Consider the following 19734-nt stretch of genomic DNA (forward strand, 5'->3'; position numbering starts at 1 on the left):
GCGGTAACATCCCTGGCACTAAGAGGAAGCTCGGGGAAGGCTTGGATTGATAGAATGTTGACAGCTGGCGCGGGGTCAGCTTCTACTACTGGCAGAGGCAACCTACTGAGGCCATCAGCATGGCCCATTTCTTTCCCAGGCTTGTGGAGTAATGAAAAATCATATGCAGACCAAAAAATAGACCACCTAAGCATTCTAGGGGAAATGATGTGGGGAGTCTGCTTACGTGTGGTAAACAGTCCCAGCAGAGGCTTATGGTCAGTGAAGACCGTGAAATGCCTGACATATAGAAAATCGTGGAATTTTTTAATTACAGCCATAAACAACAGCAGAGGCCCCTTGTCTATCTGAGAGTAGTGCGACTCGGCAGAAGACAGTGTTCTGGAGTAGTATGCAATAGGAAACTGAGTTCCATCAGACCTGAGGTGACTCAGGACAGCTCCAACCCCGTAGGGGGACGCATCACAAGCGATGCACACAGGGAGAGACTCGTTGAAATGTGCAAGAACACTGTTAGAAGTGAGCAAGGCCTTGACTTCTTTTAAGCAAGCCTCATGCGCTTGTGACCACAGCCACACAGCCTGTTTGTCTAGTAGCCTGTGAAGAGGCTCAGCTACACTAGCTTTATGTGGAAGAAAAGAATTATAGAAATTCAGGAGGCCTAGGAAGGCCTGAAGTTCGGCCTTAGACTTTCGGCTGGGTGCTTTGCTAAAATAGCAGTTAGTTGGATTCAGCAGGTATGAATCCAGCAGCATCAATTTGAATAACAGAAATTCAGAGAAGGAACAACCAATCTTGCATTTGTCTTTTCGGAGCTTAAGGCCTGCTTCTGAATCTTAACAGATGACAGCCCCTAAGCCTTTCAGCTAGAAGTGGCGGAGTTCTCCTGCCAATCAAGACATCGTCAATAGTAACAAGGGCAGACCCCTGGTATACCTCGTAGTGTGTTTTCCATTACGCTTTGGAAAATCCCAGGAGCGACATTCACTCCAAACTGCAGCCTTTTTACCTTAAAGGCTCCCCTGGGGGTCACAATAGTCTGAGCTATGGCAGCATCATCATCAACAGGCAGCTGTTGATATGCTTGAGCTAGGTCAAGCTTTGCAAAAACACGCCCCCCATTGAGAGAGGCCAGGATGTGACTGACCACAGGAACAGGATAGGCATGTTGCTGCAATGCCTTATTGAGTGTGCATTTGTAATCAGCACAAATGCGAATGTCCCCATTTGCCTTTAGAGGCGTGACATGGCGGGTCTACCATGAGGCTGAATCAAAGGTTCTAGGATTCATTGTGGCTTAGTTTGTCTTAATTCAAGTGTCAATCTTACTTTTTAAAGCAAAAGGGACCCTTCTTGCTTTAATCCTAATGGGAGTGCCAGTGGGGTCTAGCTTTAAGGACACAGGTGGTCCTTTGAATGTGCCCAGCTGGGGGCTGAAAACATCTGCAAATTCCTTGCAGACTTCCTGTAGGTCGAGTGTTTGTAAGCTGTTGATTCCTGTGACGTGTATCCCCAGGGCCTCAAACCAATCGAGTCCTATGAGACTCGTTCTTTCACCCCCTACTACTAACAAGTCTAGTGGACCTTCAAAACTCTTGTATTGCACGTTTAGGGTGGCCTCCCCCTTAACACACACTCTTGAGTTCTGAAAATCAGTTAATACAATATCAGAAGGCCTTAACTTGGCCTTAGTCCCACTACTGGAACAAATCTTCCTAAATGTATGCAATGAAATGATGGAAAGGGCAGACCCTGTGTCTAGTTCCATAGAGAATGGAACCCCTTGTAGCTTCACGTTGAGTGACAGCTTTTTCTTCATGGGCTTGTGTGTGCCTGTCCTACAGATGCTTCTTCGCGAAGCGCAAAAACCTACCCTATTCTGGCTGGGGAGTCTGGTACCCTTCAGGCGTTCTTCTGGGGGTTGTGCCTTTCGTCGGCCCAGACACACAGCTGCAATGTGCCCTAGTTTGCCGCATGCCCGGCAGGTAGCGGAGCGGAACTTGCAGTCGGTTCTCCTGTGGCGACCTCCACAGCCGATGCACTGGAGCGGAGCTGAAGAGCTTTCCTTCTGATTTTCTCCCTTCGCGGGGTGTAGACGGTCGACTTCTTCGTCCGGATCCTCCTCGGAGTTTCGTCGGACGTCTTCGTGGTGCACGGACGCACCCTCTGCACTGCTTCTGATCGGCCGCATGTTCTTGACGGCGCCGCCTGCTGCTTCTTCCGCGGGGGCTTCCCTTAAAGCGTCTTGGAAGGATAATTCTTCCTTAGCGAAAAGTCTCTGTTGTAGCTCTCGATGCCTCAACCCGCACACGAATCGGTCCCTCAGTCTTTCCTCGAGGTCCTTGAACTCGCAGGGCTTGGCGGCCTTCCGTAACGCGGCGATGTACTCCTTGGCTGACTCCCCGGACCGTTGATCCCTCTGCTCGAAGGTGTGGCGCCATGAGATAACGGACACCTTGGGGTGGAAGTGGTCCTTCAACAGCTTCTTCAGGTCTGCGTAGCTTACAGACTCTACTGGAACAGGTGCTGCAAGGTTTTCTGCGATTTCGAAGGCGTCTTGGCCGCAAGCGCAAAGCAGGGTGGCAGCCTTCAAGCTATCTTCCCTCACTTGGTTTTCCTTGAAGTAGTTCTCCATTCTGGATACGTAGGACTCCCACCGCTCTGGATGTGAGACGTCGAATTCCGCAAGCCTTCCGATTTTCGCCATCTTCGGATCGTCAGGAGACGGGTCTATCAGCCAGCCTACCCCCGAATGCGCACTGGATTGGCGGGCAGCTGCTGAGTCAACACCGTTCCTCTTCCGCCGCTCAGGACTCCTTGGGTAAGCTTACACTTTTTCCTTTCCAGGTAGTGCAAGGCATCCCACCTTCGTCGCCAGTGTTGCGTCCTTGGCGGGAAAACAGACACGAGAAGCAGCTGGAGTTCTCAGGTTCTTTTATTCAGCGTTCAGCTTACAGGAAGATGGCTTCAGCTCAGCCCAAACGCCTCACAGCCTCTTATATAGGCAACTCCCGGGTAAATGGGTTACTTTTCCCGCGCCAGCACCCGCGCATGCGCACGGCGCTGGCGACAGCCTGTCTGGTCCCGGGCAGCTTTGCACCTGCCCGGGACTGCCTGCAAACGCCCGAGCCGTTTGCAAGGCTCGGGACATAACAGTTTCCCTGGTGCTTTATTTTCAATTTTGATTGTAATTAAACCTGATATTTCTCACATTTAGGTAAATTAGTGAAAGAATATCCACACATTGCACACCCAGCAGAAGTGTATGCAATGTATTTGGTAATTTCCCAAACTGAGTTACAGTCAGATGTTTATTTTTTCATATTTAAAAGTTTGAGCAAAGAATTCCAGCTGCGAGATACCCAGAACAATCCAGCTGCACTGCTTTAAAGGGGAATGGATGTTTGTAAGAGCTGCCTGCTCTTCCTTTCAATCAATTACCATAACAAATTACTGGATATATGCCAGGAAAGACAAAAAACTCAATGTGCAGCATTGTTTTGGATTTTGTGAACTGTTACATTTGAAGCCTGTCCTAGATCAAACCCAGATGGGGGGGGGGGGGAGAAAGAAAAAGATAGTTGGTATTGGTTTTTCTTGCTGAAATAATAGCAATTCAATTTTCTCCAATAGAGTATATTAGTGCCTGGTTCTTAGAAGGGTATTTGAGGACTGGAGGAATCAGGAAGTCAACTTCGTTGTAACCATCAATATCCAGGGTTTTTCTTATACAACAGGAACAGCATAAGCAGAGAGATTAGTTTATGTCATGTGATCCAGAGAAAAAGAAAATCATATCAAGAAGCAAATATGGGAAACATCAGTTTTTCTCTGATATTTCTGCAGTGAACCAGCCAATATGAATCTCAATCACTGAACCGGTGGTTTTAGGCTGTGAACATCTGTCTCCCAAGAACTAAAAAAGGCCCACTAGTTTTACTTAAAGCAGTGAGCAGTTCATACCATCAAAATACTGATGACAACAATTATGATCATGTTGATGTCAGAAACATATCCATAATGACAAAATCAATTGCACATATTGATTATATACTATATAATTGATTTGTTTGTTATTATGATATAACAGGAAAGATTGCAGATTTGAATTGCAGCAGTAACACAGAATAGAGCTAACCAGCTGGTTTTTAAATAATTTTATTGAAGATTACAATTAAAAAGATAAAAAATAATACAAGCTAAAAAATAATTGAAGAGTAAAAAGAAAAAAATAGAAAGGCAGAAAAGAAGAAAAAATAGAAATAAAAATAAAAAAAGAAGGAAAAATAATCTGGTATAGAAAAAGAAAAAATATATAAAGAAATGACTTCCCCCTTCTTCGCAATGTACAATGTTAGTAACAACATCTTCTCTTGAATTACAACATAAGATCTCTTCAATCCATACCTCATTTCTTATCTCTTAGAAAATCTTGAAAGCCTTGTCATTCAGGCCTAGTCTAGTCACCAAAATTCCATTAAGGATTATCAAAGATAAAATATATATTTTAATATTAATCAAATAAACCAACTTTATATTTCTTCCTTTTACTTTTAACAATCTTGATTTTCAATCCTTTCAAATAATATCTTCAAACTTGATTTCTTATCATTTTTTCTTTGTCTCTTCTTATAAAATCCTTCAAAAAGTTAATAGGTTATTTTTGTAAATCCAGTATAGAAAAATTATCCAAGTCATTCTTTTGGTTTGTTATTTGTCTATCCTTTGTAAGTATTAAGACAGGGGTGTCAAACCGGCAGCCCACGGGCTGGATGCATCATGCCCATCCTGACTTCGCAAAGGCAAAAAGTCATGATACATCACAATATGTCATGTGACGCAATCAAGTTCGACATCCATATATTAAGACATCTGGTTTTATTTATATATATAGTGTAGCACCTTTTTCCATATCATTCTTGCAGCCTCACATTTTAAAATCTACTTTCAAATCAGTCTTCTGGGTCCATTGATCAAAAATATCCTTCAATACACCCAATATTAAAGTATTTTGCTCCATTCTATATTGGTAAGTCAAATGTTAGTGTTCTCCTTTGGATGTAATCTTTAGTTCCTTCTGGTTCCCACTATGTCCAACCTTCAAAATTCCATCCTATCATGTTTTTTTCCCCAAAAAGAATTTACAACATTTTCCCATAAGAAGGATTCTTATAATTAATTTCAAATTTCAAAATCTTATTTCAAATCTTTCTGGTCCCCTAGTCTATTTATAGCTTTCGAAAATTAATATTCTAATCACAAGGTGGATCTTGTGGGATGTTACTATTCCACTGCCATCAGTCTGATAAAACTCAAGTTCCTATAGACACTGCTTTACACAGATCTATTGTTGTCTGCATCCATCCATGATACTATTATATATATATATATATATATATATATATATATATATATATATATATATATAGTCAAAATAATGATCACCAAGAGAATATCTATCAAAAATAGAATTTAATCCACCAAGCTTTCGTCAAATACATTTGACATCGTCAGGGTTAAAAGGCAAACGCCGGGGGAAGTCTTATATACAGTTGTTTAATGCCTGTTTCCGGCTCTTGGAGCGTGTCATCGACCCCAAGAGGAGGAGGAATAGCATGGGTGGTGACTATGAGCCTGCGTTACAACCCCGAGGGATAGATAAACAAGATCAAAGTGGTCTTGGGGCTTGCAGGGATATTGGAAGCAATTTAAATAATTACCCACCCCCGCTCCCTAAGGGAAGCCGTGTGTGGGATGGTGGGGGAGTTATGAGCAGGGGAGACAAAAAGATCCTGACCTCCAACTCTGAAACAGCTAACGGAGTAACGTATGACAGAATGCAAATTAGCAATGGAAAGAGGATAGATGCTGATGTGGGGCATGCGCTTGAGACTCAACTCGATCAGCTGGGGCCGATGACACGCTCCAAGAGCCGGAAACAGGCATTAAACAACTGTATATAAGACTTCCCCCGGCGTGTGCCTTTTAACCCTGACGATGTCAAATGTATTTGACGAAAGCTTGGTGGATTAAATTCTATTTTTGATAGATATTCTCTTGGTGATCATTATTTTGACAATATGAATACCCCCAAGAGTCGCATTTTTGTTTTTATTTCTAATTATTATAACAGAGCAGTTTTGCTCATGGCAAGGCGCTGGGAAAAGTCTGTCTGTCGTATCTCGGCTTGTTATCGCAAGCTAGCCTTCCTGCATACGTGCATGCGTGAAGAACTCCCACCTAAATCATTGATGAGGAGACCCGCAGTGAATTCTGCTGAGTGCCAGCTAGCAGTGAGACAATTTCAACGTCGTACGGTACGGGCACTCATCAATGACCAACACCGTCGAGTGGGAACCCTGAAGATGGGAGCCTGTCGCCTTCGTGAGCAATGTAGTAAGGATTTGTCGGAGCAACATTTTCAAATGCTCGACCAGCACGTTCAGTTAATGGTGGAGAGAACTAACCAACAGACCGCCATACGCCTCCAACGTAAGATAGACACCTTACGGGGACTAAAGGGTAATGGGTATATGGATAATTTAGTGTATAATTTGTCCTCAAAGGTCCTCACCCGCCCCCAACTCACTCTGCTGCAGCGCGACATAGGACATAATCTGATGGATGCAAATCTGTTAGACTTCATTGCCGCGTTGGAACCCGCCATGCACCACGGGGGTATGGGGGAGAATTCTGTGAGCTTAATCAGACAGCAGGTCACGGGGTTGCTTATGCGTCATAAGCACCACCAAGTGTTAACTAGGGATGAAACGGAGGCCCTGGAACATCTTAAGAAGGACAACACCATTGTGATACTCTCCGCTGATAAGGGGAGGGCCACAGTGGTGATGGACAGGGCACTCTATGTGGCCAAAGCGCTGCAGTTATTAAATGACAGGACAGCTTACAGAATCATTAAGAAAGACCCATGGTGGCCTTGAAAAATAAAATCAACAAGTTACTTGACGGTTTTAAACGGTCTAAGAAACTTGACGAAGACACCTTAAGGAGAATACGGCCCAATGATTCGGCGCTCCCAAGGTTTTATGGGCTGCCAAAGGTCCATAAGGAGGATATTCCACTTCGCCCTATTGTGTCGTTTAGAGGCACCCCCATTTCAGGGCTGGCGAAGTGGCTTAGTGATCGCATATCCTACCTGGTCGATGGCAGCCCTACTACAGTCAGATCCGCGGAGGAATTCTTGGAAAGGATTAGGACCCTTAGGGTGGAGGAGGATGAGGTGATGGTCTCTTTTGACATCACCTCACTCTTTACCTCCATCCCCCAGGATCTGGCCCTAAGAATCCTAAGAGATCAATTAGAGAAACTAGGAAAAACTGGACACCGGGATTCCCTGCAACCTGGGGATCTGGCGCAACTCATTGAGCTATGTCTTACAACTTATTTCTCCTTTCAAGGCAGTATATATGAGCAAGTCAAGGGCACACCAATGGGCTCCCCAATATCCAGCGTGGTGGCAGAAGCGGTTCTCCAACAATTAGAACACGAGGCCATGACCCGTCAACAGCCCAAGTTTTGGGCACGGTATGTTGACGACACCTTTGCTGTCGTCAAACGGTGTCATCTAGCTGGCTTTATGGGAGTGTTAAACTCAATATATCCGGACATTAAATTTACGGTGGAGGAGGAGATCCGGGGCTCGATAGCCTTTTTGGACGTATTGGTCCAACGTTCCTTAGATGGAACTTTGAACACCAAGGTCTATCGGAAGCCCACCCATACGGACCGAATCCTCCACTTCCATAGCAACCATCCGGCCTCCCATAAAGCCAGCTGCATTAAGACCTTGTTTAAACGGGTGCAATCGCACTGCAGCACCATGGAGTCTAAGGCAGAAGAAAGAAAACATCTATTCCGCATATGCCGGATGAATGGGTACCCCCTAAGGTTTATTAAGCGACACAGTATGGTATCAGACCCCCGAAACGGACAGCAAAGAGAGGAACCCCGGACACGAACTGTACGGGTGTCTCTACCGTACATTAGTAATGTGTCAGAAGCCACAGCCAGGCTTCTGGCACCCCACAATATACAGGTAGCCCACAAACCTACCCAGACCTTACGAGCTAAAGTGATGCGCCCCAAGGACCAGCTCCCTACCGCCGAGAGATCAGCTATAGTTTATAAGATCAACTGCACGGGGTGCCAGAGTAATTATGTAGGCGAGACCTCAAAAAGACTTAAGACTCGTCTACATGAGCATAGGTTGGCTATTAGACGAGGCGAACAACATTCGCAGATTTGGGCCCATGTAGCAGAATACGACCATTGCTTTGACTTTGAGAATGCCCAAATCTTGGCCAACCACATGACAAAAGGGGGTCGCCTACTGAAAGAGGCATGGTTTTCAGGAACGGAGTCCATCAATCGGCGCGTAGACTTGTGTGCAGCGCACCAAGCTCTGAAAATGTGGAGTGCCAGCAACCGTACTAACATGTGGGGGGGACCCAATCAAAAAACTTGTAATCAAAATACCACCCGCCCCCCTCCCTGCGTAATTACACCAATGGAGCCTCTATTGACAGCTCCTCCCTCCCGGATCGACAACAGACTAACTCCAGCGGACAACTGCGGCTAGGTTTGCCACGATCCGCCGGGAGCAGACTCTTTTTGGGACGGAATGGAGATGGAGTGGGGCTTGAGGAACCGGAAGGAAAACGGAATATAATAAAGTCTAACGAGGACGATGAGAACGAGGATGAATCCCCCTTTGAGGATACTACCAGGCACATTATGATAACCCGGTCGCAGTCGAGCAGAGGAAGGCACCCCCCTCTGACATTTTCAACACAAAGCTGCGGAGTGAAACAGCGACTGCAATTAAAGGGGAAGAGCCCCGTACGGAGTGAGAATGGAGAATTGGGGATGAGTGTGAATGGTGCTTACCGACAATGGACGGAACAACAAGGCACTGACAATGGGACAATGGCAGAAAACATCTTGAGTGTGCGCAAGGGAGAGAGCGTGGAAACGAACAATAGATCATTTAGGAGAACTCACGGGAAGGAGGAGGGGAGGAGGAATAGCATGGGTGGTGACTATGAGCCTGCGTTACAACCCTGAGGGATAGATAAACAAGATCAAAGTGGTCTTGGGGCTTGCAGGGATATTGGAAGCAATTTAAATAATTACCCACCCCCGCTCCCTAAGGGAAGCCGTGTGTGGGATGGTGGGGGAGTTATGAGCAGGGGAGACAAAAAGATCCTGACCTCCAACTCTGAAACAGCTAACGGAGTAACGTATGACAGAATGCAAATTAGCAATGGAAAGAGGATAGATGCTGATGTGGGGCATGCGCTTGAGACTCAACTCGATCAGCTGGGGCCGATGACACGCTCCAAGAGCCGGAAACAGGCATTAAACAACTGTATATAAGACTTCCCCCGGCGTTTGCCTTTTAACCCTGACGATGTCAAATGTATTTGACGAAAGCTTGGTGGATTAAATTCTATTTTTGATAGATATTCTCTTGGTGATCATTATTTTGACAATATGAATACCCCCAAGAGTCGCATTTTTGTTTTTATTTCTATATATATATATATATATATATATATATATATATATATATATATATATATATATATATATATATTCACGATTAAAAAGGTTAAAAATGTGAACCCTAGGGATATTCATAATAAAATATAAAAATGAACACTAGGGTAATAAAAACTAAAGAAGTTTTTAATGGGTTAAAGCTTGGCGCTTTTTAAAACTTTTATAGTTTTAACCCATTAAAAACTTCTTTAGTTTTTATTACCCTAGTGTTCATTTTTATATTTTATTATATATATATATATATATATATATATATATATATATATATATATATATATATATATATATATATATACTACTTTACTAACATATATGAAGGCTTTCTGATGATATACTTTAATTTTTTAAATCTATCTCATGTTTTTGTTGCTTTCAAAATATGCCCATGATCACATAGAAGCACTTCATAATCCTGATGCCATTTTTTTCACTGTCTTGCCTTAGATTTTTTTTCCCCTTGACAGGTGATGTGATCTGATCACGTGATCCTGTCCTTGGCTTGATTCAGAGTTTGAATCAACATGGTAAGTGTTCATGATGACAAAACACCAAACTAGCCAAAAATGAAAAGCAAAGTTAGACCTATTTTCAGCTGAGAATATTAATCAGTCTTCAAATACTTGGTTTACAACAGGGGTGTCAAACTGCAGGCCTGGGGACCGGTTTCATCATACCAAAGCTGCACCCCCCCTTGCTGAGAATTCAAAAATAGTCGCAATACGTCACGACACGTCACATGATGTGGCGAGTTTGACACCCGTGGTTTACAACAAGGTCTCCCATTGTCATATTAAGAGTAGTTCTTGTGTAATCTGCATAACTTTTAAATATGTAGTGCAAAGGAATAAATGCCAACATAGTTCAAAAATTATGTTTTAATTTGTTCCCATCCTTGGAAGAATTTAGGATTCAGAAGGCCAGCATTAACATTCTTGTAGAATCTTTCAAGTATATCAGACAACAATTTTGGTTAGTCTTGGCAGAATTTGATGGGATTTGTAGTCAATCACATTTGAATGCTTTTATTTTTAAGACCCTAGCAAATAATATGGAATGAGATGACAAAGAATCAAAACAAAGGCAAATAGCAATAGCACTTAGACTTATACACCTCTTCACAGTGCTTTACAGCATCTTGTCATGCATTCCTCCACTCCTACTCCCTCTCCAGATGCAAGTTCAGAGGAGGAGGGTGAGTTTGAATCTACAGAGGAAAGTATGGAGCAGAGTATTGGTCAGGATTGGGGTTCAAAGAGTGCTAGCCTGATAGAGCAGCCTCAGCTGGGTCAATTGGAGGAGCAACAGGCTCAGCCTCAGGCTGAGGAGGCAAGCCACAGCTGCAGCAAGTTGGCCAGGAGACTCCAGGTGAGGACTGGGAGCAGTTGCCACCTATTAGCAATAGCAATGAGGAGAAGGTGGAGTCCACACCTCCTTCTGATCCATGGACACTTAGAGCAGAGAGAAGACAGGCACATTGCTGGTCAGCTAGACCAGGGCTTTTCAACCTTTTCACAGATTGTATCACTTTTAGGACATGACAATATTCAAGCACCACCAGTGCTTAGCAAGGTGTCAAAAACTTGATGACTAAAAAAAAAAGGGGGGGGGATTTTGAGCTTTACTAGTTAGATTCATTTGTTGTTATAGAAATGGCTAGTTTATAATATTATGGAAAGTAAATAGTTGGAGTTCAATGTTAATGCTTCCTTCTACTACAACAGAGGAAGTCAGAAGTCAATGCCTTTTCTTTTTCCCTTTTTCTCTTCTCCCTCTCACTTTTCCCTTTTTCTCTTACCCTTTGCTCAAAAAAGCCTCTCTCTTGCTCTTTCACTCACTCATACATTGCTTGCAAAGCCTCTCTCTCACTCTTTCACTCACTCACATTGCTCGCAAAGCCTCCCACTCGCTCTTTCACTCACTCACACATTGCTTGCAAAGCCCCTCATTAACTCACTCTCTCGCTCACTCACCCTTCACTCACAAAGGCCGCTCCATTGCTCTCTTAGTCACCATTTCACTAACAAAAGCCTCTTCTCTCTCTTTCTCCATGTGTTTTTTCCTCTCCCTCTCCCGCCCAAGCCTGCTCCTTTTATAGCTTCTCCTCTCTCTACCTTTCTCCTTCTTTTCTCTTCCAGGTGTACCGGAAGCTCCAACCAGCATGCAGCCCTGCATGCAGATCCTGGGGCTTCTGCCAAGCCCTGTAGCTCCAGCTGGTCTCCTCCAGGTCTGTGAGGCACTGCTTTAGCTCATTCCCTCCCCCACTGCACTTGGCTAGGGGTTGCGTACCACTTGCCAGGTGCTAAAGTCCCATCAGTGGTACTCATACGACCAGTTGAAAGGCCCTGAGCTAGACTACTGATGAAGGGCTGCACTAGCATTGCCTACTTAATCCCACCTAGGATTTGAGTGTTGCTGGAGCAACATGCCCAGTTCTGTGCCTTGTGTTTTATCCTGACCCATTCAAATTGTGGGCCGACTTTGTATGTGCCCGTTGGACTCAGTACTCAGTGACTCTTGCTGTGCTCAGCTCAGAATCCGGACCTGCGCAATGGGAGTGCTTTCTGATGACCTGTTTGGGGGGGGTTGTATAAACACCTGTAGAACCCTTGCTGTATGTGTGTGTTAGGAGGAAGCGGGGCAGCATACATCTCTAAGGAGTTTACAGAGTAAGCATATTGCCCCAACAATCTGGGTCCTCATTTTACTGACCTCAGAAGGATGGAATTTCAATATCTGTAGAATCAGGATGCAGCATAACAAAACTGACAGAAGTGAAGGGGGGCTGGATACTTTCTGAATGTACTGTATGTTCACCAATCAGTGAGCCCCTGAAAAACTGTGGATAATCTTCAGGCAAATCTCCAGGGATATCTTGCTTTGGAGCAACAATGACTGTAGACATAGCCATCCCATCCCATGCTAATATTTTTGTTTTTAACAGCCATTTTAATTTTAATCAAATGAGACTATCAGACTATTATTGCAGATCTTTATTATAGGGGAAAATTGCCTTTCTTTCAGATTAAAAACTTCTGAAGGCACTTGTAAACTCTGAAGTGTGTTCAATTTTAAATAACCAGTGTACAGTACATGAAACCAGCAGACAACTATATAAACAGCAGTAAACTGACTTTCTTTGTTCATTCAACAAGACATAAAGGAAAGGCTTTCTATCTATCTATCTCACTGATATATCTATTTTATTTTTAGACTTCAAACATCATTCTATTCGCACTAACAATATAACTACAATCCTCCATTTTTCATGCAAATTTGTTACTGTAACAAGACACGCAAATATGCCATAGTGGAATAATCAAACACAATCTGGCTTTGTTTATATGAGAGATATTAAGCCGTGTTTTCCAGGAAAGAATAATATTCCCTGTGGATACACATCATGATCACAGAGTTATGATTAATGACCATGGAGAATATGAGTGGAGATTTGTTTCAAGGAGAGGGTCATAAAGAATACACACTTTAAATATGAGTCTGCATCATAATAGCTTTTATATTTTGTATTTCTAATGAACTGAGAACTGATGTAAGTGGAGATAACGACAATTGCAGTCTTCATTGTGTCCAGTTCTTTCTTTCTTTCTCTCTCTGTCTCTCTCTTTCTCCCTCTCTGTCTGGAATGGGTACACTTGATTTTTTTTATTTATCATTTTATTTTGTTTCAACATTCTGTGATTGAATAATCTTATCCCTAGATGCTATATAATCAAGATGGAAAAAGAGGTAATAATGTTTTCTAGAGGAGAAACTCTTCTGTTCTGTTGGACATCTTCCTACTGAACCTTAGATGACCAGAATTTGTTGTGTTCCTGAAGTCCTAGGAGAAGGAGAAAAAGAGGGAGTGCCAAGTTTTTACATGATGGCAGCTTAATGAACTGACTAAAATCAGGCTCTGAGGCAAATGGTCTCTTTGGAAATAACTTTTTTTTTAATGGTACTTAAGATATACGTATAACTCTTGAGAACAATAGTACAGTGTCTTTTAAAATAAGTTGTAATGTTATTTAAAAACAACTATAAATTATGGTTAGGCAGGTTATGATCTCCCATTTATTACAAATTCCAAGCCAAGAGCTCAGCCATAAAAGGTGGTTTGCTAAAAGGCCACAGGATAGTAATCTGGAAAACACTAGGTGTAGGCATAATTGAGAGGTTTTATAAGAATCATATGGAGAATGAAATATTCAAGTTGAAGACATGGGAGGTCTAAATTGTTCAATTGAAAATAAGGTTCATAAATTAAACATATGCCAGCCATATCCGTATTGGAATTAAACATTTCTTTTGAATCAAACTTGATTTCTGGTCAGTTCATAGACACACCCATGCAATTTTCTTGGCATTAATACAGAATTAGTTTGCCACTGCCTTTTTTTAGTATGTTTTCATGACTGATTTTGCCTATATTTATGGCCTTTCTTGAAGGGCTCCTAATGGGGTGTGACCATGCCTAACTTTTTGAGAACAACCAAGAGAGCCATAACGAAATATTAAAGCATTCTTGAAAAAAGTCCTAAACTGTAGAACTTAAATTGTTTAATAAATAATATATGAACCATGACATGAGGAGGGAATGGACTTAGCAAACAAATGTATGTTAGTTATTTTATTTAAATTAATTATAATGAAGCTGAAAACGAAAATGAAAATGGCAGTTGAAGAGTCATTTTTGGATGACACAATTGTGTCACTGATTTTCCTAGGGATTCTGAAGCTTTCAAAAAATACTGTTGCTCTATAGAATGATTAATGAATAAAATTAATAATCTCATTTGCATTATAGTTTCAAGAAATAAATATGCCACCTTCTTTTAGTAATTACATTTTCGTAATGTATAAAAGGCATCGTATAAAACTCTAATGGAATCCCACACATTTTTGACATGACTTATTTCCAGTTGTTGTTTCAGTTTTCTCAGCTTTATACTCTCAGCACATGATGTTTCTGACAAAAAAAATTACTAAAGCTTTTTTTTCATAACAAAAATACTTCTGAAACCAGAATTTTCATAATATTTCCTTGACTTAGGGTTATTTTTGTCAGGACTATAGTACAGGGGTCCCCACCCCTGGGCTGCAGTATGTCAGAAACCAGACAGCACAAACCAGTAAAGCCCCATCTGCGGGATGCAGGCAGCATGTGAAACCACACCCTCTCTAGTCCGCAGGAAAAACCTCTCTCCAAGGAACTGATCCCTGGTGCCCAAAAGGTTGGGGGACACTGCTATAGTAGATCATTAGATCATCTAACTTTTGCCTCCTACTCACAAAACACTTTTGCTTTGAAAAGCTAGAAATTTAAATTAATGGACAGAAATAGGGAATTACACTAACATAGAGGTCCCCAACCTTTTGAGCACCAGGGACGGGTTCCGTGGAGTGTGTTTTTTCTACGGACCATAGGGGGCATGGTTTCATGTACTGCCCCGCTCAGGGGTGGGCAACGCTAGTGCCGGCGGGATGCTCAGGGGCAGGATGATGCTAGCGCCAGTGGGAGCCTGGTCATTTATGCTTTGAGTAAGAACTGCAACTTTATCTGTTCAGTGATAAACTTATTTGTTTTCTTGACTATTTATGGTATTCTGAAGAGTCTTCTCAAAAACAAAGTTCAAAAGCATCAATACTCTTTCTGTCTTGATTCTTCGAAGTCTAACTTTCACTTTCATGGAGTATCACAAGAAAAAACATTCCTTAAATTGTTCTTTATAGATATTGGCACATCTTGGCATCTGAATATTTTTTCAAAGCTTTAATTGGTAATCAATCCTAAAGATAAGAACTACGCCCCCCCCATTTCAATAACTTCATTATCATCTCTAAAGCTAGTTGTTGTATCTGTTGTCATTGTTTTGATCTTCTTTATATTTAGACTTAGTCCCATATTTTAATGTGTTCTTTGATATTATTAGTGCAGGCAAATTATTTGTGCATTTATCAGCATAATGCAGGTTATTGATATTTCTTCTCTAATTTTAAAAGCACATTTATCTTCTAATCTATTTTCCATTTCAGCATACAGACTGAATAAAATAAAGAATCTTGTCTCACTCAGTGTCTGTGGAAAGTTAGTGGAGTTTCTTAATCCTTTGCCAACCTGGAGCCAGTCAATTTTGCTATGTTCAATCCAGTCTATGACTTCCTAATCCATGTATAGGGTAAGGCTCTCTTAATTAGCTGGTGTGTATAAAAAATAGTTTCTCTTGTTCTTCAGCCTTTTCTAAAGCCAGCTTCATCTGTCATCTCCCCTTTCATATAGGACTCTAATCAGTGTTGGGTGATCCTAAAAATGATTTTGTTAGCAAGTGAAATTAAGGATATTGTATGATAGTTTGCATATTCTGTTAGGTCTCCTTTTTTGGTATTGTTATGCAAATTGATCCGTTTCAAATTGCTGACCACCTTGTTCTCCAGATTTTCTGGCAAATATTGGTTGAACTTTTACAGATTCTTGTTCTGTTGCTTGTCATATTTCTGTAGACATTCCATCAATTTCTATAGCTTTTTATAGTTTGGTAATGATTGGAGTGCTGATCTAATTTCATCCACTAGCATTAGAAGCTTTGGTAAGTATTTTGGTAAGATTTTAAGACACCTTGGATTTTGGCTTCTCTACTGTTTAGAATTTTAGTATACCCCTTTCATTCTTTTTGGAATCAGTTACTATTTATTTCATCAGCATACTCGTTCAAGGTTGGAATCTTTTTCTGAGCCTACTGATCTTTTGGAAAACTTTCCTTGTTTTTCCAGGCTTGTTTCTGTCTTCAGTGTCTTTATTAGATGTAATTGATTCTTGCTTCTTCTGAAGGCCCTCTAAAATTCTTTGTTAATTTCCTTTATGGGATTCCTTGACAATAACTTCTTTCTTTGACAATTTCCATGTCTGTTCTGACTTCTAGTTTGCTTTCTTCTGTTTCTTGGACTTTTTCACATTCATCCTTAACAGTTTCTTAGATTTCATTTCACAGTTCCTCTGGTTCCCTAACAATGAGGTTCAGGACTTCAAAGCAATTTCTGATGTTCTCTTTGACCATGAATGGAATACACCTAAGATCACATATGGATACAAGATGGCCTTATTCTAGTGCTTCCACTTGTCTTGGAGCTTACATACATGGACAGTCAGTGATCTATTCCACAGCCAGTCTTTTGCCATTTCGTTGGTGTTATAATTGAGATTTTCTACTTCCTTGTACAAATAATATAGTCTATTTGATTTCTCACACCAGCGATGCCCATGTACATAGTTCCTATTTCACTTCTGTGAAAACTGTGTTAGCAATCAAGAAATTTTATAGTGGCAAAAAAATTAAGTCATCCTCCTGTTTAATTTCTGTTTTCCAAGTCATACATCTATCCTAGGCCAATTACATTTGGCATTCCAGGCTCCAAGAAGCATATCATACTTACATGTTCTTTCAATTTCAGATGGAACTTGACCATTAAACTACAACCTCTTTTTTTGCATCCATTAGTGGTTACAACATAAAGCCAGATAATTCACAGCTTAATGGTCTCGTGGAAAGACCAAATTAAAGAAAAAAACAATGATGAAGAAAGTCAATATGTTAGGATCACGAGTCAATCCTTTGAATTTCAGATCAGCTTCTTTGGCCCAAACTGACCTCTGCTGAACTACAAACATGATTAATAGGCCTGACTGGAAGAATTGATTCAGAAAGACTTGTTAAGAACATATTGTAACCTAACAGGAAGCTTTAAGTAAATCAAAATTGTATCTCAGAAGAAACTTTGGTTTCTAATAAATGAAGTAAACACTATTATAGTTGCAGAGGACTTGAAAAAGCTCTAAGAAATCCAACAAAATAGGCAGTACTGGAATGGGTTGTTGAATAATCCTGAGGCTTATGATAACAAATACTCATTTTTGTAAAACAATAAAAGAGGAAAAATGGTATCTATCTTCTTATAGTGATGACAAGTTGCTGCAATTTTTTACAGGTGAGAAGAAATTGCTCTAGGAAGAGCAGCCAGCTGTATAAAGCTATATAACCATTGCATTAATAATAATAATAATAATAATAATAATAACAATAATAATAATGATGATGATGATGATGATGATGATGATGATGTTGGAAGGGACCTTGGAGGTCATCAAGTCCAATCCCCTGCTCAGGCAGGAATCCTACACCATTTCAGACAAATAGCTGTCCAGTCTCTTCTTAAAAACTTCCAGTGTTGGAGCATTCACCACTTCTGGAGGCAGGTTGTTCCACTGGTTAATTGTTCTAACTGTCAGGAAGTTTCTCCTTAGTTCTAAGTTGTTTCTCTCCTTGATCAGTTTCCACCCATTGCTTCTCATCCTGCCTTCAGGTGCCTTGGAGAATAGCTTGACTCCCTCTTCTTTGTGGCAGCCCCTGAGATATTGGAACACTGCTATCATGTCCCCCCTCGTCCTTCTCTTTGTTAAACTAGACATACCCAATTCCAGCAACTGTTCCCTATATGTTTTAGCCTCCAGTCCCCTAATCGTCTTTGTTGCTCTTCTCTGTAATCTTTCTAGAGTCTCAGCATCTTTTTTTACATCGTGGTGACCAATAATGCTGCTTCTCAGAAAAAGCAGAAAATTCTCCAGTTAATACCTCTATCAGCATCCTTGAGCAATTTTCAGAGCTCCAAAGCCCCAAGAGGTCTGAACATTAAGACCAACAGTTCCTTCTTTATTTTTTGTTTGTTTGTTTGCTTTAACCAAGTCACCATTTTAGTTTTTCGCATTGTTGGCAAACCAGGAGCTTTAAAATTAAATTTAAAAACATCTAAATTCTGCTCAGAATGCTGTTCTGAGAATCAATGGTGCTACCCACTTCTGCTGTGAAATAAGCCTCTTAGGTCCACTGGTATAGAAGCAGATTCATCAAAGGATATTTTGTATGGTCTTCCCTGAAATCAGCAGATAGTCCTGATTACTTTCCAAAGCATTCCTCAGAAAGGTATCCAAGTCAGCTTTGAAGGAAAACTAAATCACAGAGCTTGCAAAATGGAACCATTCCATATTCTTCAAGTAGTGGTTTCTTTCCTCATACTATAAGCAACACAGCGTTACATGAGGACAAACTTTCCCAACAGGATTGCCTCAAGTCAGGTTGGTCTTATCCCCTTAGTTCCCAACTGATTGAGGAAGGCTGCACTGAAGACAAAAGCGTATACAGCACAATGCAGACTGGAAGTATCTATAAAGCATCAAAACATATGAAGTCCAGAAATCAAAAACAGACTGAAGATTCTGCATTACAGGCAGTCCTCAAATTAAAACCACAACTGGGACCAGCACTTCCATTGCAAAGTGAGATGGTTGTTAAGTATGTCTCACCCAATTTCTTAAAAGCCGTAGCAACTTAAAAAAAGCATAGCATTGCCTATGAATGGATAATCATTTTTTTTAGGTAAAAAGAAAAGAAATTTACTTAGTACTCTTTGCCTTAAGAGGGTGATGTAATTACCCTCATCAAAAGATTAATTAGAATTAAGAACCAATGACAGATACCTGAAAATCCTAGAAACTATTTTCATGTAGTAAAATAAACTTAAGTGTTCTTAAACAGTTTCAAAGTTCAATTCGCTTAATATTTATCCCTCAGACTTCCCTATAGATCAGAAACTAGGGAGTAAATTGTAACCATAGTTACAAAACTAGGGTGTAAGGCCCATTGAATAAAAGAGGAATAATCCTGCCTGGAAATGCAGTTTTGAGGCTGTACATTTCGTTGCCCAAATATTATGCACTGTGTAAATTCAGTAATTTATGGAGAGCACGAGACTACAGAGGCACAAATAAGTTCTAATATTTTATTCATGTGCTTTGAAATCATTTTTGTTTTAGTATAGCATTCCAAATAGGACAACTACTAATTATTTGTGGTAAAATGACATACATAAATCAACAAGTCAAGTATTTTATTGAACAATATAAGCCACCTAACTAAAATAAAAACACTTCAAATGCAATAGCTGTTCCATATTTAAAAATGATATTTATGGTTGTTGGAGGAATTAGTTTCATCAAGGAAAGAACAGATTTAGAATCCTCTTTTGATGCATATCACATTGAGGAAAGTAGAACAAAAGGTTTGTTCTGGGAGGACAGGATCTGCTCTAAGGGAGATCTGCAAG

The sequence above is a fragment of the Crotalus tigris genome, unplaced genomic scaffold (genome assembly GCF_016545835.1).
Source record: "Crotalus tigris isolate CLP2741 ecotype Arizona unplaced genomic scaffold, ASM1654583v1 scf7180000018710.371113, whole genome shotgun sequence".
In the NCBI taxonomy this organism is placed as follows: Eukaryota; Metazoa; Chordata; class Lepidosauria; order Squamata; family Viperidae; genus Crotalus; species Crotalus tigris.